At 41.8% G+C, this 25276-nt stretch overlaps 1 protein-coding gene across 5 annotated transcripts in view; it reads left to right on the top strand.

The window, feature by feature from the left end:
- The window catches only part of TSNARE1 (t-SNARE domain containing 1), a 461846-nt gene that overhangs the window by 26689 nt on the left and 409881 nt on the right, over positions 1-25276 (top strand). For 3 of the 5 annotated variants that reach the window (XM_062568440.1, XM_062568439.1, XM_062568444.1), the window contains exon 2: positions 19373-19423. The exons of 1 other annotated variant lie outside the window; for it this stretch is intronic. The gene's annotated coding sequence lies outside the window, so the exon portion shown is untranslated. Of the gene's footprint in view, positions 1-6539; positions 6563-19372; positions 19424-25276 lie in introns of those variants that run through there. One more of the 5 variants, XM_062568443.1, reaches the window with a different exon arrangement.

The raw sequence follows: 25276 nt of genomic DNA, 5'->3' as shown, positions 1-25276 counted from the left end.
AAGGGAGAACAGGACCAGTGGATGGGAAAGTTGAGGCTCTTGTGCATGCCTCCTCATTTCATGCTCAGTTTTGGTCATCAATGAATCTTGTATTGCTGTAATCCTTTGCAGTGAACTTTACTGCATTGCTTGTAGTAACATTTACCAATCCACAGGAATTTGCACTTGCTTAGCTATACAGACCTTTAAATGATAAACAACCAAAAAGGAAGCTCAAAATATTCCCTTCTTCCAAGAAAAAAAAAAAAAAAGGTGTGAAGTGGAGAGGAAGAGGTTGTTTATTTTTTCCCTGTGTAAACTAGATCTTTATTTTATTGTCTTTCCCAGAGCATCAGTGGTTAGATAAGCTGCTGCTTTGACTGACCACTTATTCCATCTTACTTAGGTTTGCTGGCAGATGACTTTTAAACAATGTTGAGGGGATAATACAAAAAAGCATCTCAAATGATTGTGAGATTGCAGACTAAGGAAAAAGCTTTCTATAAAATTATACACATTTATGATGTAGTGTGTCTTTTACATGCAATGTTATATGGACAAAATTCTGCTGTGTAACTTTGGCATGGATTGGCATCTGGTTGTCTGAAGGCTTAGCAGTGCTTTTAATTATAAGTAGTCTAGGATTTGCCTAGTGAGATCTGGGCTTCATTTAGCTCAAGAATCTCCTTTTTGGATGGTGAGTAGTAGTAGTGTGCTCAAGAGGAGAAAAAGTAATGCCATGGTATGCAAATGTTTTGATAATTGCTCCCTGGATTTCTCATGATGTTTAATCATTTAGGCTGGCTTAAGAATTTCTGTTAAAACTTAGTTTTAACAACTTCAGATGTTCTTGTTACCTACTTTGCTGTACTTCTGGAAGCTTAATTTCTTGGCCTCTGCATCCTGTTGTACAGTTCAATTACTCATCAAGTATAAAATATTTTCATTTACCTCTTGCGAATTTCAATTTTTTTTTTTTTTTGTGGGAGATTTTCTGTTTTTTTGCAACATGTGGTACGAATTCAGAAATTCCAGATCCATCTTCTCCGAACAATTCTTTATCAAATGTTTATTTGTTTCATTATCTCCTTTCTTATTAAAATCATTCTTGTCTTTCTCCTACCATAGGCTCTGTAGAGTTTTTCCTGCTCCTTTCTCCTCTCTGTTTTTGTAATTTCTTCTTCCATTGAGATGAGCAAGATCCCAATGAGACAGTACCACTAATTTTACCTAATAGAATTATAATAATCTCTCTATTATTCTCCCTTATTTCTTATACATCCTATTATTTCCTAAAAGTGGTAGCCTTGGGCAAAGTTCCTCTTTGAGCTGCCGGTGGTGACATGCAGTTCCTTTTGTGAGCTTCAGTCACTGAAAGGAGTGGGAATAATGTAATACTTCCCGTCATTGTGCGTTGCACTGCGTGTGTTGAGCACGAGCTTTGCGCATCTGGCTTATTTAGGGATTCCCTGAAGTCCTTGTTAGCTTACCCCAAACCGGAAAGATAACTTTGTTGCTTGCAGACTTTGCTTTCTCATTTCTCACCTTATTTTCCAGATCATTAATGAATAAGCTGAACAGCGTGGTACCTAATTCTGTTGTTAAATATTTGTTAAACTTTGACCATAGCAAAGATTATTTGTTTAAGTAGATGTGTGTGTGTAGGCATGGTTTTATGGTTTTTTAACTTACCTCTTTCTTGGATTTTCTAATTCATTGTTGTATTATGTCTGTTGCTTGGGTCTCACCCACTCTTTTTTAGTGGTCACTTGATAATGTTAAAAGTTTTCTGAAAGTAAATAGGTTATGAACTGCTTCTTCTGTGTTTTTTTCTTTGACAGATAAACTTATTCTAAGAAATAGAAAAGCAAGTTTCATAAATGCTTTACGTAAGAGCAAAGAGTCAAATTCAATAGCATATTTGAGGAGTCAGTTAACTGGCATTTGGAGCCCATGAGCTCCTGTGAGGGACTTGACTTGTTCTCATCTTAGCTCTGCAGTTGATGTAACCTGCGGTCCTGCATGGGTTACATTAACTTCTACGATCAAGGACAGGTAGTGATGACACCAATCCCAAAGGATTCGTGTGTTCCTTGCAAACTGCTTGAACATGAGCAGATGAGAGCTGTAATAAATTCCTTTGAAAGACATGTTTGCCGCCTCTGACTACACCATGTCAGTGCATGCTTCCTTGCAGTTTTGCTAGTGATCTCACAAGGGCAGATTCACAGGGTGCGTCTTGACGAAGTTACTGCAGATCTTGACTCCTTCTGCTGTCGTGGAACTTCTTTGTGAAGTCTCTAGTCTCTCACCCATCAGCAGAGAAGTCAAACTAGATTCCTAACAGTGACACTTCAGTTCACTTCTAAGGTGAACTTAGACAGGGATTGACTTTCTCCTAACACATTCAAGGAATCTCCCTTCCTCTAACACATTCAAGGGATTGAAATTGAATTTCTGTTAGAGTTTACCACTTTCAAATGTAGCTTACTTGATTAGCACTCTGGCTGGTGATCATACCTCTGCAAAACTTCTCTCTTGCATGTCTGAATCCTTTGAACAAACAAATTTTTTTTTTAGTGTTTAAATACCTGACTTGCAGTGTGTTATAGTTTCACAATCTAGTTATGTTAATATTCATGATTCAGCTTATGTTTGCTTCCCAAACCAAAGCTAAGCCAGAGAAAAGACCATAAGGATACCTTGGTGAAGCATATCTGCTCACCACTGTTTTGAGCTCGAGACTTGGGATCTGTTTTAGCTCGTACGTCACCCATGGAGATGTTTGCTTCTTTCTGTCCCTGCCACTTGCAATGGTTGCTTACACTGGATGATTGTACTGCCGTTCAGAGGGACCTGGACAGGCTGCAGAAAAGGGGCGGAAAGGAACTGCATGAAGTTCAACCAAGGGAAATGCAGAGTCTTGCACCTGGGGAGTAATAACCCCAGGCACCAGTACAGACTGGGGGCTAACCTGCTGGAAAGCAGCTTGGCACAGAAAGACCTGGGGATTCCTGGTGAGCAGCGACTGGAATATGGGCCTACTGGAATGAGTTCAGCAAAGGGTCGCAAAGGTGATTAAGGGACTGGAGCATCTCTCACACAAGGAGGGGGAGAGAACTGGAACTATTCAGCCTGGAAAAGAGAAAGCTCGGGGAGGGTATTGCCAATGTGCATAAATTCCCTGAAGGAAAGGTGTAAAGAAGACTGTGTCACATTGTTTTCAGTGGTGCCCCGTGACAGGACAAGACGTAACAGGCTCAAACTGAAACACAGGAAATTCTGTTCGAACATGAGGAGAAACTTCTTGGCTGAGCACTGGAACAGATTGCCCAGAGAGATGGTGGAGTCTTCATCCTTGGAGATACTGAAAACATGGTGACCTGCTCTAGCTGACTCTGCTTAAGCAGAGTTGTTGAACCAGATGATCTCCAGAGGTATCTTCCAACCCCAGCTATTCTGTGATTTTATAATTTGTCCGCAACAGAGAAACTCAGTGAAAAATTTTCTGCTGTTAATAGCTCTAAAATAGATTCAACAAGATTAACTGTGTTGGAATTATAATCTGGGGCAGACTGCTGTCGTTTTAAACACTATGTCTTACGTTCCTTTGCAGAGAACATCTCGGAACAGTAATTTCTGAGCATGGGGTGGTGTACTTATAGTAGGTGACCATCCTGCTAGCTGTGTTGGGCTGATCCACCAACAAGAGTGGGAAATTTTTCCTGTGCTCAGATAAAAGGCAGTGAGAGTGGCTGAATGGCCAGATCCCAGGTGGAATTTGTAGCACCAGCAGTTAAAGTAAGCTTATCACTTTAAAACCAACAGAGTAATTTGAAGAATCGTCCACGTTTCTCTTGTGCCTTTTATCCTTTGATAGCACATTATTTATTCAACCTCCTGGCATCTTTGTGAGGAAGGGAGGCATTGAGAGAGAATAATTTATAGCCCCTCATGGCACGATGTCATTTTGTTGCAGTGTAATCGCGCTTGAAATATTTAATATATCATAGTTCTTGAGTTAATGGAGAAGATTGTCTTTGGATTATGTCCTTTGTGATGTTTTGTGATGTTTTCTTTCTATATATGAGAAAAATACATTATTTTATCTGTATTCTTAATAGCTAGTATCAGAAGTGGAGAGTTTCAGTTAAAATACTGACTGTTTTATTAGTTTATATCCTTACTTCATTTATTCTGTTTAAATAATCCTAAAATCTCAATACAAATTGTTTCCCTCTGCTCACACTCTGGAGAAAACATGTATTTCAAGAATTAACAGAATTATGTTATGTTCTCTGTGTTGCAGGAAGAAAAATAGCTAGTATGTGAATGTGGACAGCAGAGTGAAAGTTCTTTGGGATAGGAATTGATTTTTCTGTCTTTTCTTTGCTTTTATTTATTTATTTATTTATAACTTTTCCCCTAGTCAGATATTTATCAGGTGGGATTGTAACCTGGTGGTGGTCCATAGGTGCTGTTGCAGATATCATGGGGCTGGTGGAGGGAATACAAGGAAGGGACCGTAGGAACATGAGCAGAGTGTTTCTGCATTCGAGTAGGCTGTGCAGTTCATTCCCCATCAAAGCAGGGCTGAGAGAAGCAAGTGCTGCTCAGTCGACCGTTTTTGATTTTTAAAATCAATCTGGAAGAATCAGAATGCCCTCCGTCCACGGGGATAAAGCTGAGATAAAATAAAGGTAATCGGGCATAAAAGCTTAAGTATCTCTTTTCTCACAGATTTTCAGCAGATGAGATCTTCCATTTGAAAAATAATGAGCTTTGTGTTGAGTTGAGGGTGCACGTAGAGTACCTGCAGCCCTGTTACCGAATGGAGGAGCTCAGCAGTAATACGGGCAGCTCTTTCTTGTTCAGCACGGTGTTTTGTATGCTAATTTCTAGGGAAGAAAGTATTGTCCAGAGCAAAAGAAAGATGCTAAAATAGATAGAGCGTTCTCATATGGTAATTCTTGCACTCCGAAGATATTAGGAACCTTTGATCAGTCCGCTGCATGATTATCTTAATATCACTAAGGCTGATAGTATAAATGGAGATTTCAAGCTTGACCTGATTCATAAATAGGATAAGTTTAAACGATAAATGTGATTGAGTTATTTACTGCAGCTGCTTCCAGGGATTGATTGATCTGGGTTTCAGCTGACAAGGCATTGAGGCTGGTGGGAAGGACGTCATTAAGCTTATTAATTAGGTGCAGAGGAAAGATGAGGGTCTGGACTAGAACTAGGGTGCAAAGAATGGGGAGATGATGGTGGGCTGGCTGGATTTTGAAACCTTGGTCTGATAGTGAAATCTTTTGCTAAAATTTGGTCGTCTTGTAGCAAAATAATTCACATAATAGAATAGTTTGTCTTGGATGATTTGTTCGTACTGGCTCCAGATGTAGTTGGTACATCTCAGTGTTCTCTATTTACATAATACTGCACAATTTAGGATTATTGCTAGTGAGCAATTTTGTAGGAAAAAAAAATCAGAGTGTGGTTGCTTATACAAATGCTGATTTGTTGACCAAGTTTTTTGTTTTTCGTTTTTGTTGCGTGAAAGCATGTGCTGGCAGAACTTCTGCTGGCTAAGGATTTTCCAGTCCATGATAAGATTTTGGCTCAAATCTAGACAAAGTATGTGAAAAGCTCATTTGGGATGTGCAAGACCTGAGCTGAATCCATTCTTTGCAAGCCTTCCTTCTTGACCATCCCAGTTGTGTATCCAAACACTTGATTCATGAATTTTCCTTCTCCCTCACTTTCTAGGCTTGATATTTGTGTAGCTATTTATGCAAAGGTTTAATAAAATAGAAAGCCATTGGGAAGAACTGAGGCTTGCTGAGAAAACAACTAATAATTTGGGGGACAAGTCATTCACTTGTGTTCAGAGGATAGGTGTAGTTGTAGTTGACTCTGGATTATTATATACTACACCTTTGGAAAACTCTCTGGATGTTTTTAATTAATTACCCTTAAAAAGCATCTATGAAAAGCTTAGGTCAATGCAATTCTGGACCAGTCTCAGGAAGAGACAGAGAGAGAAAGGCTCAGGTTAGTATTCAGAAAAGAGTTTCTGCCTTCGGGCAGAGATGTGGTAGGAGTGCTACTGCCTGGTTCCTGCACGGTTCTGGTTATTGCATGAGTACAGGCCACCTTACGTATTGAACAGAGGAGTCCATGTGGACTAAATACCAATAGTCACGTCACTGTGTGTGTATTAGAAACATAACTTCCATTGTAGTTTAAATTGGGTCTGAAAGCTTTGACATCACGTAGGTTAATGGTTGTGAACTTGCCTGGAAGAGATCTTGCCTGCTGGCTGGTGGTATTGACAGGGAAAGGGCATCTCGGTGAGGGTAGATATTCAGAGTAGGATAGACGGTGCTGCCTAATACACATACGGGTGCACATCTGCTTTGGCATGGTTGTGGGCTCTTGCGTTTCTTCTGACTCATAGCCATGGGCCTGGTTCTGTTTTCAGCTCATCTCAGTCGCCAATTCTGGTTACTTTGTTTTCCACGTAAGGCAGATGCTCTACTGATCCACTTAACTGAAGACTCCTGCGTCATCAGCCACAGAGGTGTGTACAGATCTATCCATCTCTGTGTGTAAGTGTGTATATATGTGTGTATATGTGTATATATATATGTATATGTATATAAAAAGAACAAAACGAACAAAACACACACACGTATATATGGCATATATATTTGTATGTGTGTGTTTTGTTGGTTTTGTTCTTTTTATTGACAAGTTAAAATAGTGACAGGGGAATTGCCTAAAATAGAACAGCACTAAAGAGAATTGATTTTTGCCGTTCCCTTGCTGTTATAAACCTAACTTAACTCTCTTGTTTCCAGCTGCTGCCCTGAACCATTTGACTGAGCACTAGACCCTCATGAGACAGTTCTGCCCAAGAGTTAATTATTGTGGTTCACTTAGGTAGAACTGTAAAGAACTGTGGTGCTTTGGAAGCAAAGAGGGAACATAGCCTGGAAACCTTTCAGACAGAAAGCCTCCAGTGTTTTTGACTTTCTGGCTTATTGGTTCTGTGTGTTTTTCTTCATTTTTTTTTTTTTTAATAGGATCTCTTGTTGTCAAAAAAGCTGTCCCGTCCTGGAGCAGAGCTAACAGGTCATGTTGTGGATGAGATGCCTGCCATAATTAAACAGGGAATACGTAGAAAAGAAACAACTGATATCACTAGGTTTTATAATGATACATATCTGTAAGCACCTTTTACTGATTAGACAAGGAGGTTCACCCAGACAGGATCAGAGTTCATTCGTCATCTTGGAGATCTCATGTTTCATGAGACAGTTTTGGAGCGCAGAAGTGCTAACTGGAGTACGGAGCATTGCAGCTTGAAGCTGACTGCTCAGAGCTGGAGAGTGGCTCAAAACATGTCACTTGATGCTCTTCACTGGTATTTTTGCCACTGTTAATACATTATGTTCCCAGTTTGCCCTTTAAATAACACAGTTTTGCTTTCTTAACATTAACCTGATACAGCCACGTGTCCAAAGAAAACCAGTATACTTTCTCTCCAGGTATGCATCTCTTTTCACGTATCTCATCTACTCAGTCTGCCTTATTTAACCTGCAAAAAATTAAAATACTTAATGGCTGGAAGCTTTGACAACATGGATTAAGCCTTTTCTAAATTGGTATTCAGCAGTCTTCAGCGCACTGTCTAAATGCAAATAGCTATTCAGTCTTCCCCTCGTGCTGCTTCATGGCTGTGGCCTTGTGTTAAGTCTTCTGTGAACTTCCCTCTTACTATGTTGCCTTTGTAAATCCCATAAGTTGTAGCTGGCTCCTAAATCTCTCCATCTGGTACAGAAAATATCTTCTACGTTTGTGTGTTATGTTTAAGGGAGTCGTTTGTACTTGACCAGCTTTGCACAACTCCCTGCACATATAGCTACATCTTATTTATCCTAAAAAGGTGGTCTTGTGCAAGGTAATCTCCATCAACCTTTTGTGAAGCGATGCCTCATTTTTATTGGAGAGGCAGGATTTACATGCACAATCAAAGCTTCCTGCAGTTTAATGGGCTGCTGCAGAGGCACTGCAATAACTATTCCTATTTACGTGCCTCTCTTGTACTGTACGGGAGATCATCTGATGTTCTTTAAGTTGCCTCATGTCCAGCTTAACCTGCATTTGCAAATAATGTATGGCATGTGGTTACCATGGCTTAGCTGATGGTTACGTGTAAGATTGAGGTTACGTGTCTGCGTGTTGGAGCCTGCAGTTAGCTTTGGGGGCCTCATTTTCTCTCATCTCTTTGCAGGACTGCAGCTTTTTCTGGGACTTTTTCAAAAAAAAATAGTGACTGGTGAGTTTCTTGCCACTCAAAAATCAGTGCAGTGTCTGGTGCTGTGAAGGCCTTCTACAAATGATATACAGTGCTGCTGCTGGGAACAGCCTCCCATAGCAACCTTCAACTTGAAAGCTAAAATCACATCACCCCATATGACAGTTTTATTATTAGATTGGCATGTGAACCCTTTGGAAACAGTCTAGATGGAAGTGAAAAAGTTTCCCTAGATTCTGTCTCCTGTTTGTTTTTTGGATTTTAGACTGCATATCTTTTTTAATTACTTCAAGGATTATTTTTCTTTTCCCCAGATAGAGTACATACTAATGAAGTGAAAAGCACCATTCTAGGTAAGGTGGGAGATCACTGTCTTGAAGTATGACACATCACGATGAAGCTGTTTAAACACCACCCTCATCATGCCAGTTTGAAGTCCTCCACTGCTGTATGTGGATTAGACGATGCCCTCGTTGGAAAACAGTAGTAGCAGTGGAGTTGTATGTAGGCTGTGTTATTTTTGATTTGTATTTACTCCAAAGGGCTAGGATCCCTCTCACCCAAGGGCTGAGCTAATAGGTGGTGATTGCTCCAAGGAAATACCGGTCCCTTCTGTTCAGCATCCATCTGGGAATAAGGAGGTTGCTTTGGAAGACATTAAGTTCAGTGGTCCAGCATGTGGCATGTGACATTTGGGATTTGCCTGTCATTCTTGGGTAGTGGGCACCATGCTGCTGGTTAATTAAGGGCTTTGGCCCTGTAGGTTAAAATCTATTTAAACAAACCAAGTGGGGCTGGGGAGCAGCAGTTCTGCTGTCACCATCACTAAGGAGCTATGAGTTGTCAAACAGAGTGTTTCTTCTGTTAGACAGTTATAATTTTGTCAATCTGAGCTCCACTGAGCTGGTGAGCTTGGTTCCAGATGGATCTGGAGTATATTGGCGAGTTTTGCTAGCGAAGCCTCTCCCTTTGCTTTCACGGTGAAGGTTATTCTGGTCCTTACGCATCAGTGCCAAGCATAAGTTAACACCTCGCGGGCTCGCGTGCCGCACGTTCCCATCGCCCAGCTTCTCTGCGACATGTGAGCGCATCTCTGTGCGGGTTATGCTGCTCCCTTCCTCAAAGTCATCTGTGTTGTCATGGTCTTGGGAGGCTTTTGGGGTGGTTAGAGGTCCTGGAAAGCTGGGAGCACCCAGGGAGCCAACTCATGGCATGTCAACTTAGCCCCAAGCCAGGCTGAGATAACGCTAGCCATGAGAGCGTTTGTCCCTTTGGCTTCAGTGAGTTTAGTGTTACTGACTGGTGGACCAGTCCTCACCACCTGCTGTGGGTTTTCTTCTGTGACGATCTGTCCCCATGATCCTGATAATACCCTTTCTTTGCCACCTATCCCAATATTAGGGCATTAGCACTGAGCTACCTGAAGAGGTAGGAGCCTTGTTGGCCCATTATGCAGATTTTGTCCTTTTCCTGCAACGAAGCTGTTTGGAAAGCATGGCATGTCAGGGACAGAGATGAAATGACTTGTTCTGCCCATAAAAAGAGCTTACGTCATCTCACTTTATTATATTTCCTTGGAACACAGATAGTTCTGTTGGTATTTGTGAGCCGGCCGGTCCATCAGAGGAGCAGCATCCAGCAGCTTGCTGTCAGAGCTCTGTTTCTTCCCAAACTCTTCTGCGGAGGAAAAACACTCGGCGAGTTATTTTTGGGCAGAGGAGAGGGGGCGGCTTTCTGTGCTAGCTGCAAGCAAGATGACAACAACCGGACTCCGAGGCCCCAGGAAAGCTGTGCATCTCGATAATAAAGGAAAGGTTATGGAGCCCGTGTATCTGGCCGGATTTTTTGGAGCTCCTTAGCTTTATCTGTGGCTCCCTTGGAAGCTTTTTGAACAGGCTTGGCTAGTCTGTCCTTCTTCTTTAAACCCTGCTCCTCTCCATCCCTTTGCACTTTTTCCTTTCTAGAGAAGCAGGGGAAAGTGACTCATTACTCAGCCCACGAGGAAACTTTAATGAATAAATACGTTTGGGGAGGGGGGGAAAAAAAAAGAAAACAAAATTTTCTTGTCTGGAGCAGAGCAATAATTTTGCTGTCTTGAACTATGAAAGAGTAAGTTAGGCTGTTGCTTTTTATACACTTTAAATTAATTGAGTTACAACAAGTATTTTACTGCTCGTGTTGAAACTAATAGTCCTTTGTTGGGACTTCAGCTGTGGGTTTATTTGTTTTTTTGTTTGTTTGCTTGTTTGTTTTTCCTTTGCTTCAAGAGCAAAATACAGCCAAACCCCCAGCTCTTTCAACACCCGCAGGCCCCGCTGGAGGGAGCGTTTCACTGTCCTACCTTTCTTTCTGGGAATGTGTTGTGCTAATTGGGGCAAATATAACCAACCATGCAGGAGCAAGAGTAGTTGAAAGCTTCTTCTCCCATGCCTGGGAAGAGGAGCTGTCACTTTTGCTAATTTAAAAGTTGTGAAATCGCCCCAATTCTGAGGTGGAGTGACTGCTAGCGTGTACAAGACGTATTTTCGCTCTTTCATGGCTTTCTAGCTGGAGACATTTGTTCTGGTGCAGCATGGAAAAGGCCTAGCCAGGAGGATGAGCACTGGCTTTTGGGGGTTTTGCTCCCTGGGGGAGACAGTACTGCCTGTGATGGATCTGGTCAGGGGAAGATTGACGGTAACCTTTTGGGTCTCACCATGGATAGTAATGCAGCGACCGGACCTGTGCACCCCATGCTCAGGGCCTCACTGGCACCATGTGAGTTGAGGGACCACTGCTGATCAGGCACTGTGAATGTTTGCCATCTTTTGGGAGCAACCTAGTGTTAGCTCTGCTTTCTGTTTTCTACACTTGAAGAAGAAAAAATAATAATAATAATAATAATAAAAAGTACTGCTTAGAGAAGTAATGTTCGTGTCTTAATGGAAAAGCACAGCTCCTCTTAAAGACTCTGAAAAAAATACCTTTATTTAGCCTTCTTCCTTCCTTTGCTGCTCGGATGGAAAGAACCTTCCTGATGCTTTTTAGTCTTTCTCCATTAATGAAAGAACTACACATACCTGCAGTTTTAAAAATATACCCAATTCACTCCTGTTTTTGCTTCTCTATCTTCTGTTCTGCATCTCCCTCTTTAGGACTTCACTGAGTAAGATGACACTGTGCATACACATTTGGAGCAAATGCATGAGTTTTGCAATGTATAGAACACTAAGGTCAATTGACTGCGGCTGTTCTGGTAGTAATAACTGAGAATTTCACTTGATTTCATTTAAAGGTGGATCTTCATTTCTAAGACTCTCCCTGAACTCAAAAGCTCGTTACTGTTCTGTTTCTCTTCTATAAGCTCCAAGTCTCTTTATCTTTGTTTAAATACAGCAAAGCAATGTTTTCAAAGGGAGGGAAGAGGGTGAGAAAGAAGTGTGGGTACTCCTCTGAGATTGAGCCCATCCATTTTTATCTTGTTATATATCATTTTTACTTAATGCTGTTACATTATTTCAACTGCGCTTGGATTTTAGATTCGATGCAGAGATGAAGTTGCTATAACAACATGATGATTCACATAATGCTACCAACAATCTGTCGGGATTTATTTTTCTATCATGATGACTTAAATGTTTTCGGTGGGGATTTCTATCTATTTTCAGAGAGACTGTACCATGAGGTTTTGGTAGAGATTTTGTTTGGATTATCTGGATTCAAAGTAGTAGCACCTGCACTTTATATATAACGCTCTTCACCTCTGAAAGAGATCTCAAAGCACTTTGCAGAGGTTGGTAGTATGGGGAAAAAAAATACATGCGGATGCAGGATTTAACCAAGCACATTGAGCATGTTGGGTTCAACCAGGGCAGGCTTCAGGTGCTTTGCTCTGTTGCTCAGTTAGTTATCCATTTTATTCCTTCTTTTACAGGCACAGCTGATAAGAAGTTGGTTATTTATGAATTTGAGATCCGTGCTGTTAAAAGAGAGGCACAAGTTCAGAGGTCTCAGATTTCCCCTGGAAGAACATTGTCAGGATCTTTGTTACTGCCTAAGGTGCTCTGAAGTCACTGGAGAGTTGAGTGGTAGATCCAGGGGAACTTGATAATATATGCAGCTTTCTGATTGCAGTCAGTGATTACAAAGTCTACCTTTTGTCTTTTATGTTTAATAGAAAACATGCATAGAATTAAGGCCAACTGGGCAACTGTTCCCCCCCCTCCCATTTGGAAAATAACAGTTCATACAGAAATGTCTACTAAATGCCAGTTGTAAGCTGATTTTCCTTTGCAAAGAAGCAATCTTGATGGGAGGTTTCTCAGGGTACTTCCAAAGACTGTGAGCTTCTCTTTTCACCTTTGAAACTTAAGCAAGGAACTTAAATGCTTTTGTCATCCTGAAGCCTCAGACTGTGTCTTCTACTCTCCATTTTCTGCCTGGGATTAAAAACTTCAAATAATGCCGCTGCAAATAAAGCAAGGTGCTTCACACTTTTCTTGGAGTTGTGGGTTTTTCTAGTCTCAAAGTCAACACCTTTGTTTTACATGATACCTTTTCCTTTCTTATTAACAAATCTAGAATTACTTGGTCAGGTTAGTTGCTGACTTATGCTGTGATACTTCTAAACTTTTAGGTATTTGTGTGGTCTGTAGAACAGCAGATGCTAAGTTGTCTTCATGACAACAGCTTCCTTGTGGCTCATTGAATGGGACACGGGACCTGCAAGTTCCACATGGATTTGGTTCATGGCCTCTGCCAGCTGTGGCCCTTTTCCAGCTAGACTTTTATGAGTTTTAAGTAAGTCACCATGAAATTGTAAGATGTTTTCTTCCTATACATCTGGCTGGAAATAGATATGTATATATACATATATATGTATATGGAGAGAAAGAGAGAGAGAGAGAGAATTTTTTTCCATGCCCATGTAGTGCTGTAGCAAGACCAGTAGCCTTTGGGCAAGACCTGTTCCTCCTTGCAAAGTCCTGCACTAATCTTAGAAACCTCCAGAGGTGATAATGTGCTTTTGGGCAGCTTAACTATGGAGTTGGAGTCTCTTTATCTTGCCTGACAACTGGAATGTAATTGATACTTTAAAAAGGTCTGGGCTTTCTGTCCTGCCTAATTGTGTTAAATTACATTTGCATGCTGAAGAGAGCGCCTGGGAGAGGCTGTTGAAGCCTATATGCATTTTTAAATTTGTAAATGACATAAGGCTAAAGCATCAGATAGTTGACTCTAAAGGCCTTGCTGAAATGCACAGATATTTTCATATCTTTGCTTCCCCCTGTGCTGAATTGCAGCCCCTATGTTGAGTTGGTGTCAGCTGTATTAGGGGTAAAGGAGGAATCTTGGCTGAGAAAACAGCCAGTGTTGGAAACCTGCTGTCGGAGCTCTAATATTGGTATGTTAGCCAGCAGATAGTTCAGAAGTGCTGGGCTTATCAATAAGGTCCAGTTGTTTTTCATGTGAATTTTTAAAATTTTAGGAGTTTCTGGTCCTTACACATGACATTGCAGCTGTGGTAGAATTTTCTCAGCAGAGTCAGATGTTTTCACTCTGTCCTCCTGCATCAGAGGAAGTTTCTTCTCCTGGCTGCTGCTATCCACATAACTTACCAAACTCCTCTCTGCTTTTCTTTTTCAAAGACTGCTGTGAGTGGCTGGATATTCGGACACCACAATAAAAATGCAGTAAAACTACAGGCAGTGAAAAGTAGATGATAGTAATTATAACTTTTCTAGAGATACAATTGAGAAGTTAAAAGCTTGTGAAGCAGACAAGCAAGCAGAGTGTATGAACTGGCGCCGGCATCTCTATGGGGTATTGCCCTCACTTCTTTCCTAGACATAATTTTAATCCCTGGACCCAGTTGACAAACCTGACTTTATCCCAAGCAGACTCCTCGATGAAGCAGATTGCTTCAGTAAGTGTCCATGTTTCAAGACAAAAAGCAATCATTTCTCTGTGTCGTTTTAGCAGCTGCTTACAGCTCAGTTTGAACCTTAAAGTGTGCATCCTAAGTGTAGGCAGCTGTGTCTTCTGAGCTGGAAGGTTTCTGAGATGGTCTGGTTTTATTATTGGAGTCCTGATACAGTAAACAGCCGTGGAGGCATCCTAAACCAAGTGGATGAGAGAAGTCATTTGAACAAGTCTGTTGGGAATTGGCAGTTGTTCCTGTGAAAAGAGTCGTGGTTGCCTTTTGCTACTCAGATTATTGGCAAAGTTGTTTTTTCTCAGTTCTTACCACCCATATTTTTCTGTGTTGGAGGATGACTGGCTCTGTGCTCTTCAGGGAGCCTCACTGTGTCTCAAGCAGCAAATTTAGACTAAGCTATGATAATCGTCATCTGGCCTCAAAGTCCTTCTGTGAAAAAGTGTTTTACCGAAGGGTCTTCTGGACATATACGTCCTTGTCTCTTCAGAGGCACCTACCTGTCATGGGGTGCCTTGGGCAACCCTATGGCAAATCCACACTTGTGCTGTCACAATTCTAGTAGTTCTGTAGGTCATTATGTTTTTTAGAGTTTGTAACTTGCTATGAGTATATCTTTTTTTCTCCCAGAAAGGCTTTTAACACCTGCGATGAGTTTGTCAAACTGTTTTGCTAGAATAGGCTGATGGTAAAGCTGGTGCCTTGTTTTGAAGTCTGGTAAAAGCTGCTAAGATTGCAGCTTCTCTTTAGTTCTTTCAGCTGTCGAGAATCTATAGACATGACATTAATTTCAAAGTCTCTTTGGTATTGTGGTTCTTTTTCTGGAGTAATATGGTGAATATGCAAACAAAGCAAGAATTTGGGGGACTGTAAAATGAACCATGCAGTTATAAATGAGCCTAGACAACCTATCAGTAACCACATGCAATAGATTTCAGTTTCTCTTCTTGACCTGCTGGCCCTAGGAGCCTTGCATCCTTAGTTTTTTGGGTTGTGGTTAATGGAATGAAAAGGCTGTGGTTGTCCAGGTCTCTAGTTCAGCTATCTTCCACTGGTCCCATCTGCTAATTAATCCTACAGAAGAAACAGAGTCTATACCATGCCAGCAGGAACTGTCGTAAGCAATTTTTTATGTCTAGTACTTGGGCATGGAATAGGGGAAGGCATGGACATTTCTCAGAAGAGCAAGGGAGTAATGGTAGGTGATGGATCCAGGTGGAGTGGAAGTGCCTTCAGAAAAGGGTCTCTTCTCCTCCTCTGTAGTTTCCATACACATGAGTTTTGACAGCATTAAAGGTTCACATAACCTCTCTAAGTCCTTGGTTTTTCAAAAGAGAGAGCTGGTACAATCCATTTATGCCATTACAAGCTGAGAAGAACGTGGCATCTCCACAGACAGTTGTTCCTTGCAGAAGGAACAATTATTTTGTGTAAAGATGAGAGGTAGTCCAGCAGTTAGGATGCTAACTTTTGAGGGGAAAAGTGAAGAAACCTGGGTTTCTCTGCTTACCTGAAAAACTGAGCAAGATGGAAATGAGGACCAACCTTAAAGGGGTAAGGCAGTTCGAAATGGGTGTTTCAGATTTCTCCAGCTTTGTTAAGCAAAAGTTTTGTTAGTAATACAGGTGTAAAGGATGCGCTGTGTGTCAGCTGATGTTGGCACTGTCCTGGTTTGCATCCTAGAGGCTATATATGTTTCAGAGTGATGCTGTACATCTAACGGGCACAGTTTGTGTGTCAGCTCAGGGAAATTCCTGGAGAGACCACCAAGCAAAGTCTTCTAGACAGCAGCCTTATTGGATGTTGTACAAGTGAAGGGGAATTTTGTGCCTCCACTTTTTTTTTTTTTTTTTTTTTTTTAAGTAAATATTGTATTCATGTGTTTGGACAGCATTTTCATTCAAAAAGGGAGGGAAGAAATGAAAGTGTCACCCACACCCAGGGTGCTAGGCACATAACTCAGGAGAATTACTCATAAAACTACAAACTCAATATGAAACTATGGAAGATTTCTTCCACCAATTTCCTCAGTCTGGCCACAATCCTGAAATTAATCTTACCTAAACATTCAGTATCATTTTCTCTATCAGTGCAGGCAAAAATTGTTTCCTTCTGTGGCTGTATGCTTCAGACAAAAAGGAAGCCCAAATATATACTTAACTATTAAATGGATGCATTCATTCTGTTTTTTTTTTTTTTTTTTTTTTTTTTTTTTTAAGAAGAACGATCCCAGGCTGAAGATGAAGCATATCCCCTGGAAGCCAGAGGACTGATTGCATTTAGCATTTTCATTGTAGCATGGGTATCAGCATACACGGCTTGAAATCCATTGCGACTTTGTCAAACTCATTAGAGCCATTCTTCCTCGTGCTGTCCGAGGGGTCAGCACGCAGTTCTCGCAACCTCCTTTCTTTCCCCATCGAGTTGTAACGTGTTTTTCTCTGCCGTCTCCTGTGCTCGGTTTCATTCTCAAAATTCTTGGCGAAGGGCACAAATGACCAGCGTCACCCTCCGCTGCGCTTGTGCACGCTTATCCTGCCTGAAAGTCAGGATGCTTTTCCCAGCATTTCCTTTTCAGATGGATCTCTCCATTCGAGAGGCTGCTGTTTTGCTCTGCTTGGGAAAACAGAAATGCTCTACACGCACGCGTGTAGGTGGAACACATTGGGAAAGACTCAAAGCGCTTGAGCAGTTGGTGAGCTTGGTGACTGAGGTAGTTGTGCTCCCCCCACTTCCCCTGTGGGGCTTAGAGTCTTTAGGAGGAGGAAATAGTTTTACCCTTTCAGGTATCAAATGGGATTTGGAGTTACTATGCCCTGTTTAGGAGTAAGATAATATTAAAGAACATCTGTGGCATGAGCTGATACTGTGAATCTTTCTTTTTGCCTGGAAGAGCTGGCACGCGCCAGCTCTCAAAGTCCGTGCTCCCACACTTCTCCCTGATGGAGTAATCCCTTGTGTTTTAGCGCCTCTTAGCAATACCCTGCAGTAAATGAGCATGTTGAGAACACGAGGGTTGAAATTCAGCTCTAAACACATCTCCTACTGCTGTTTCCAAAACTCAGAGATCTCTTGTATCCTCTTCATCATGGTCTTCCTTAATTTACATTCCCAGAATGGGAGAGTCAATACTTGGGCTTAGAAGTCGTGAATTTCCAGCTTGTGGCCGCTATTGCTCCTTTCTCTTCCTATAGGAAGGCAGTGCAGTAAGGGTGCGTTGGGATATCTGACAGAAAAAACCTTCTCTTGACCAGAATGATTGTGGCATTGCTCAATGAGAAGTTGGACCTAGGACATTGTGTGCAATACAAGCAAACTGGCAAGGTGCCCATCTCTTCGTCCTATCTGGGTTGTTGCTTCTGTGCTAGGAAAGTCCTAGTGAAAGTATGAAAGAAAAAAAAGTGTAGAGCAGGCAAGATCAACTGACAAAGCTGACAGGTCTGTTAATCTCTAACATACTGGTGACATTTCATCTGTCAACTGTGAGATGTGGTTAAAGGCTTTTTTTAAAAGTTCCCATCTACCCTACTGGCTACTTCTACCTTGCTTGACTTCAAGAGGACATGAGGGTGCAACAGGGGACGTCCCAAGTGTGGGACGTTGAAGGGAAAAGGCTCGTGCTGGGCTTTCCTTCTAGCTGGGTCACTTTTCTCCTTTGTGCCTCTGGTGGTGCCCCTGACTGTTATGCACACTTAGTTTGTTAAGGGTGCTCTTGTGAGTAAGCTGTTGAAGTTTAACGAGTTACTACTCGTCAGGTAAGAAAGGTTATGGTAAAGATGAGGGGAGGGTGGGGAAAGGGCAGAGATGAGTTGCCCAAGGGTGAATTTTGTGGGTTGTATAGAAAGGTGATTGGGAATTGCATCCTCTAGCTGCAACAATTCAATAAGATCAATGTTTACCAAACACCTTGCACAATTTGATCTAAATCTTGATTAAACCCCTAGGCCAATTGTCCTGTCCTGAAGCACAGGGTAACTTACTATTTTTTTTTTTCAATGCCTCTCTGTGTTTCTCACAGCCAGCAACAACAAAAAGCCGATACAGGAGGGGAAAGGCTGCAGGCATAGCTCGTAATTGGCTTGGTTTATTTGCACAGAGGTCACTGAAGGCTGGACTGCTGCTCAGGGCAGATACAAATCATTGCTGGGATTTTATCTCTAAATTTTTTTGGCTGGGGAAATTGTGTCCATTTCTAATGATTTTTTTAATAAATATATGTGTAGCCTAGAAATAATAAATGTTTGTTACTACCTTGAAAATTCTGTTGTATTTAACCAAAGCGGAGCAAAGCAGTACAGTAGATATTGCAGTATCATTATGTGATGCATGAGGAAGAGCTTCATCGTTGGCATTAACTGAACAGATGAGTGTGTTCGTTAGGAGAAAGGCCTTTCATGGGAACAGACTGATGAATGGACAGTGCAGTTTTCTTTGTAGTAGAGTAAACTAGGAAAAGCTGCTTACTTAACAGTTGTTGCAAGGCAGGTACATACGCTGAGGAACCCACTGTTTATCTAGCTAATGGTCATCTTGTATAGTCCAGGTGCTTGAGGACAAAAACCTGTGAACCTGTGTCACCAGTACCACAGCTTCCAGTTGCACCTCAAAAGCTGCCTGGTTGTGTACATGTGTATAAGCACACATGCGAAACAGCCTGCCAGTGAGAAATACACAGATCTTGATTCAGAGTGGCTCTTCACATTCTGTCAAATTTAACATATGCTGAAATGCTTAACTAGGTGGTGGCCAGAATGTTCCTCCCATGGCAGGGTCAGGATGCTAAAGAAAACAGGCTGGTTAAATGAGTGATTTGTCTTTTGCATCACTGATTCTAATTTTTATTTTTCATATGTACCATGCAACCAATTCACAGCCCTCTGCTTTTGCACTTCTGGTAATTTTGAGGTCTTAAAACCCTTTAGCAGTTTAGAGCTTCATATCTTCATTCTTTTTAAATGGAGGTGCTTCTTCCTTACTTAGTGATGTTTCGAGGAATCAGCGCTTGCTTTTGAACCTGTTCATACAACGCAACTCAAAGAATGCAAGTTCTTGCTGGACTCCAGAATTCATGGCTCTGATGGTGTCCATGTCCTTAGCAATAGAAGTGAAACAATTTTCATCCCAGTATTAATCTGCTATCTCAATTTTCCTTCCAGATTGTAAGGAAGACTTCTGTGACAAAGAGAAAAGGACTCTGGAACCAGTTGGTAAGAGGATCCCTACGGGACTAGGTTATCTTTGCATATGGAAGGATGGGGCTCGGGCAGATGAAAATATTGTGTGTGTTTGCTCATGTGAAATGGGTTATTTCTGGCTTTCATTTATAGCAGGTTCATTCTCTCTTTGACTGAGTTGACAAAACAGAGAACTGTTTTATGGAAGTTTTACGCTCCATCTTCTCCAAAGCAAGGCCCTCTTGGAAGATCTTCTCTTCTTTCTAAACTCTTCCAAGCTGAAACCCTGCTAGGTAATATTGTTTTAAGTGTCTGTACTAAAATGGTTGGAAATACCGTTTATCTAACTTAATTAAAAAGCCACCTGTTTACCTATTCAGGAGTAGCTGTTGGTCTGGCTAGTTGTCTTTTTTACTCCTACATCCTTGGTCTTTGTGCCAAACTAGACAGTACACAACCATCCTACAGAAAGCTAGCTGGTGAGCAGGGTTTGGCAATATGTTGCTTTTGCTTTTCCGCATGCTGAGATGATGGCGAGGCCAGGGAGGGAGTCCCTGTGCGTCATGCCTTGGCTTGACTCACAAAGAGAGCAGCCTCTATCCTAGAGAGAGATGTAGCCATATTTTCCTGTTTCCTCTCTTCCTCTCTGTTTCCTTGTTGTTGACGTGCTGGTCATTTGGTGGTGTGATATCTTAATTCTCTAGAGCTATTACAAAACAAATGAAATGTGGATAATAGCAGAGTTTTGAAATGTGGGTGCTTAAAAATGCAGTGCAAAATTCCCTGAAAATTTGTTTGTTCTGTGGGCTATGGCTTAAATTCCTGTTCCTCCCCTTGGAAGCTCTTGCTGGAGTGAGTAAAGCTGTGTTGCTCCCCTGAGCCCTCTGACGCATGGTTTCACACCACGCTAGCCGTGTGGGCAAGCATCCTCTCGGTGCGCACCGGACTGGTCATGGCAGCGAAGTGCGATGGTGCTGGAGTTACATCCCAGAGGGTTTGCCATCTGTTTCACTAGCAGATTTCACAAGGGGATAACTGTTCTTGGCCAAGAGAGCAGAAGCAAAGCTTCACTGTTTTTTCCAGTAACTGTTGTTTTGTTTCCATCCAGCTTTACTCTTCTTTGAGATTTAGGGAGCAGCTGTGGATCTACATGACTCTTTCATGAGGTCCCTTGGGACAGTGATTTTGGATTGTCACCTACAAGTCTCGTTAAAAGGGAGTAGAGCTTTGTGTAATTATTTTTGCGGGTTCCAACGTTACCTGCTACGACTTCAAAATGCCGGTGCTGGAGCTGTGGAATGGGCACCTGTTTTGATATGCATTTCCCTGAAACTTCAGTGGTCATTGCCACTGAATCTTCTTTTAGCTATACTGTGTAAAGAGCATTAGTGGTCTTACCACGCTTCTGAGTAGTCACTCCGTGCCATGTTTGGCATTAGAGGATTAACATAAATTATCCTTGTACAAAGAGCTGGGCTGAAAGCTCCAGGACTTGGCTTTCAGTGCTAACTAGTCATGCCTTAAAACAAATTCTACTGAAGGCATCTTTCTTGGTTTTATAGGTTTGTTTCCATCTTTTGCTTTGATGTGCAGTTTCTTCTATGGCAGAAAGGAGGGACAGATTTCATGGGAATATCATCTCTGGAAGCTCTGTAAACCAGTGTGTTAGAAAGCATTTTGTGGTTACTATAGCCAAGCAGTTTGTGGGGCAGATCTTTAGCAGCAAGAGGGAATTAACTGTTCTAGCATATCTGCATCTCTAACCCATCTTGATTTCACTGAACCCAGAGTTGCAGACTTGATGTAGGAAGGTGCTGGATGGTGTTGAGTGGTGTGAATTATTAAGGACATGAAACCCGATGAATGTGAAGGTCCCTTCAGGCTCTGAAAAATGTGGTGTTTGTGTCAGCTAGGGTCAAGCTATTTATCTCCCACCAGCTGCCACAACGATCCCTATCTGTGTTGACAGTATGTTGACCCTTGTTGCTTTGTTGGCCCATTCAACTTTGTAACCATTTCTATGATGTTCAAGCACTCCTGGATGCTTTCTGGCTGCACCCTTCCCAATTTCTCCATATATACTATCAAAGTTGGGGCAAGCTCTTGTGCATCTGCCCATCTTCCTGCTGTCTGATACAGTGAGAGAGAGCCTGTGGGAACTTGGGGGATGTTGTTTGGGGAGGGTTACCTCAGCCACAGGTTGGGCGTGGGATGCTCCCAAGGGCCTCACTGTTTGGTAGCCACAGGGCTTTGCGGTGCTAACCCAGGATGTCCATTCATCTGAGTGCAAAGCCATAGAAGGACGTCTCTTGGGGCAAGGAGGCCAAATCTTTGTCTGTTTAAGTTAGCTATTTTTCACCTCTTTAAGATATTAAAGTTGAGGCAACAGAGTTGTTTTTAGCTCCTTGATTCTTCACAACCTGGATCTGTGCTGAGTGAGCTCTGATGAAGGTAGCTGAACCTGCAGCTTTGCATCATGCTGCACTTTACCCACCCAGCAAGTTCAGCTTCAGCTTTTGAACCTTTCGTACAAGAACTTTTCTTTTTCCTTGTCTCTGACTGGTCATCAGTGCTTTCATGTAGAAGCACGCTGATTAGAAAACTTGTGTTTATATTAGCGTATTAAAAATGCATATGTACACATGTGCATGCACATTCCTGCTTCCCCCCCCCCCCCTTCCCAATACCTATGTGGTACCTTTGCTAAAGCAAACAGATGCATGACACCCCGGGAGGGATGTGAGAAGGGATGGTGCATTGCAGGACTTGGTTAAATACATCAGTGTTTTACATATTAGTCTCAGTTGTACAAGGATGAAGGACTCCAAAAGATAGGAGGAAGAGTAATTTTTATATCTATTTTTGTCCAGTTTCTCCATACTCTTCCAGTTATGCATTTCTTGCCTGTTGACAATATTCCTCAGATAGGGGAAATTGGGATTTTAAGAGAGAGGAAGATTTATCTTAGTTTTGAGACGTAGGGGAATACAGGGAATAGAGTTATAGTTATTGCAGTAGTTATTGCTAAGGACAGCACTCGAACGTTTGTCTTCCTTAAAAATGAGCTTAATCTCCACCATGTGTAAAGGGATTGATGTGAGCTTTCCTGTGCTGGACAGGTGTTTGGAGCAAGCACCAGCACCTGAAAATGCATGAACTATGGAAAATCTGATGTTGCTGCTTCTCTTACCCTCCTGCTGAATCATAAATCTGCTCATGGTTGCTGTCACCTATTTTCTAGCCTGTCAAGGACCTATTTTGCAACTTGGAAGGGGTGGGGGAGGGATGAGATTTTCTTTGACCTCGCTCCATCAACTGGCTACCAGTGTCCGACCAAGATGATCTGACTGCATTGAGGATTTACCTTTATTTTTGCAGGACTTTTTTGACCTCTGTGTCAGTTTTGGTTGGAGCCCCACTTCTGAGGGCACATCTGTGGGCTTACCGCTTTTCTCTCCCCCCTGTGGATTTTTGGATTTTTGTGTATTTTAAAACACCTACTTTACATAAGGGCAGGTTTCTTTGCTAGTTTAGGGTGGCAGCCACCATTTCTACAGCTGTTGCATTGGGAGTTACGTTTTTAAGTGGTGAGGAAGGAACAATGCAAGTTAAGTTCTACTTTCAAAGATCTAAAGGGCCAGAAATATTTATCTCTTAGCTGATTAGGGTGACAACTCTCTAAATTGCTTGCCTGCAATCAAGGTTATTCTATAGAGCCTTAGTGGCGCTCTTTCTTCTCTATCTGTATGTGAGAACGGAGATCCTGTGGAGGGGTGTGGTAGAGCAGAAACCTGGAGGGTTGTGATTGTAAGGTTGAAGTGTTGTCTCAGCAGAAGATTTTATTGGCAGCGACAGAGCAGAGAGAAAGAAGACAGAAAGTGGTGGCTGCCCCTGGATTTGCATGGGAGAAAGGTTCCCAAACCCGCGAACAGACGACCCAGCTTTGAACAGGAAGAAAGCAAAAACCCTCTGGTGCTATCAGAATCTCGCCTTAAGAATTTTAAGGGAAAGGAGTTGCTCTTTTCTAAAATGATATTTTTTTTTTCCTATGGAATTTGAAATGTTGAAACTTGGTGAGATTTCTAGAGATTTCCTGATCCCACTGCCCTTCCTTACCCTTGTCTTTCAGTCTGGCGCAGCCAAAAATCAAGCAAGGCAGAAATAGTGAAAAAGAGAAGCAATGACATGGTACCCATCACTGAGAGAGGTAGTGGGGTATGTTTGTTTGTTTGTTTGTTTGTTGGTTTTGCATTTGAACATGATTTGTACCAGTGATTGCTGTTTTAAGGCAGTTCTGCAGGTTCACTCGTGTCATCATCCCTTGTCTCCCTGAGTACATAATTGCTTAAGATACTCTATTCTGGCTTAAGCTGACCAGCTGGAAAGGATCTTTTCTTGGAAATTTTAAGCAAGATCCATGAAATATGTTGCAAATTAGGAAGAAATTTGCTCAATTTGTATTGAGACGGTGGATGGAAAGTAGAATAGGGAATAGCTTGCAAATAGAGAGCTGAAAAGGCTCAACTTCAAAACCGGTGTGTCTGAATATCATTCTGAAGTGCTCGGGATCAAAACGTCTTTGCTGACTGCAGAATATTGTCTGTGCCCAGAAGGGCTGTCGCTTCTCAACAAGGTGGGGTTGTGCAGTAAGTGGTTACAATTTTGTGGGAAAATATCTAGAAGTGATTAAGAAGTAATTTAAAATAACCGTAAAGAAAGCTTTCAGTAAAGCTTTTGCCTGTGGCATTAAACAGTCTGTTTTTTTCCCCCCCGTCATTTATAACAAGCTGATTGTCATGCTGTAGGCATTTTTGTGATTAAAAAACAACCTCATGTATCGACCAAAGCTAAGCAACCTAAGGCGAATGGAACATAGTCTCCAAACAACCACCTGCGGCTGTGGATGTTGATTGGTCTAGGACTAGCAGATTTGGCATATCTGTGTATTTTTAAATAACCCCATACGCTTATGGTGCCAGCTATGGGAGCGGTATTATTTCCATTCTTTCTCTGACTCTTAAAATGGACCAGGAAAGCATATATGATGTGGTTTGTATTTTGATTTTGCTAGAATAATAATGACAAAGAAAGGCAAGTAGTCAGGGTAAACTGTGAAGTCGAGGGGATGTAGTTATATTAACCCATTGCTGGAACTGAAGAAAGCCCATTTGACTCATCATGGGACAGCTAAGGTTGCAGCACCAAAAGCACTTGTTGTATATTGTGTCCACATAATAATATAATTTATTACTAAGAATAACACGTGTCTGACACTGCAAAGTGCAGACTGTCCTGAGCTTGCCCAAGGAGCTTGAAGAAGCTGAAAACCACTTTGGATTGGATCTGGAAGTGTTTTTCTTCAGTAGTTGCTTTCTTAAGAGGGTTCTTGAGGTGACTTTTGAGTCAGATATCTTTGCAGCCCTCTTGACCTTCACTTGGTGTTGCGAGTGCTCTTACAGACCTGCTGTTAACTGTCTCAAGCGGGTAAGTGGAGAATGTTAAGCTTAATTATCAAACTAAAAGGAGCTGATTGCAAGAAGCAAACAATGAATGTGTTTTATGTTTTATTTAGTTTGCTTTTTCAAATAAATACTACCTGTTTTGCTGGAGTGAATGATTTTACAGTCAGTAGATAATGTTGGTGGGATTGGACTTTGCTAGACATGTGGGGTGGCCTGTGTAAAGCAGTTTGTAGGACTGGGCTCGTGAGAGTTGTCTCTACTTACTGCTGCCTTTGATCCAGAGAGGCCTCTGCACTTTAGCTCCTCTGGAGTCCGTGGACCTGCCCTCCAGAAATCTCTTCTGTTGAGAAAAGCTGGCTGAAGGTAACAGGCAAAATCATTTGGGGAAAATTCTTGGAGAAGAAGGGAAGCAATGGAGGAGGAA

The sequence above is a fragment of the Rhea pennata genome, chromosome 2 (assembly GCF_028389875.1).
Source record: "Rhea pennata isolate bPtePen1 chromosome 2, bPtePen1.pri, whole genome shotgun sequence".
Taxonomy (NCBI): Eukaryota; Metazoa; Chordata; class Aves; order Rheiformes; family Rheidae; genus Rhea; species Rhea pennata.
The sequence above is the reverse complement of the archived record's forward strand: the minus strand, read 5'-3'. Positions and strand labels throughout refer to the sequence as shown.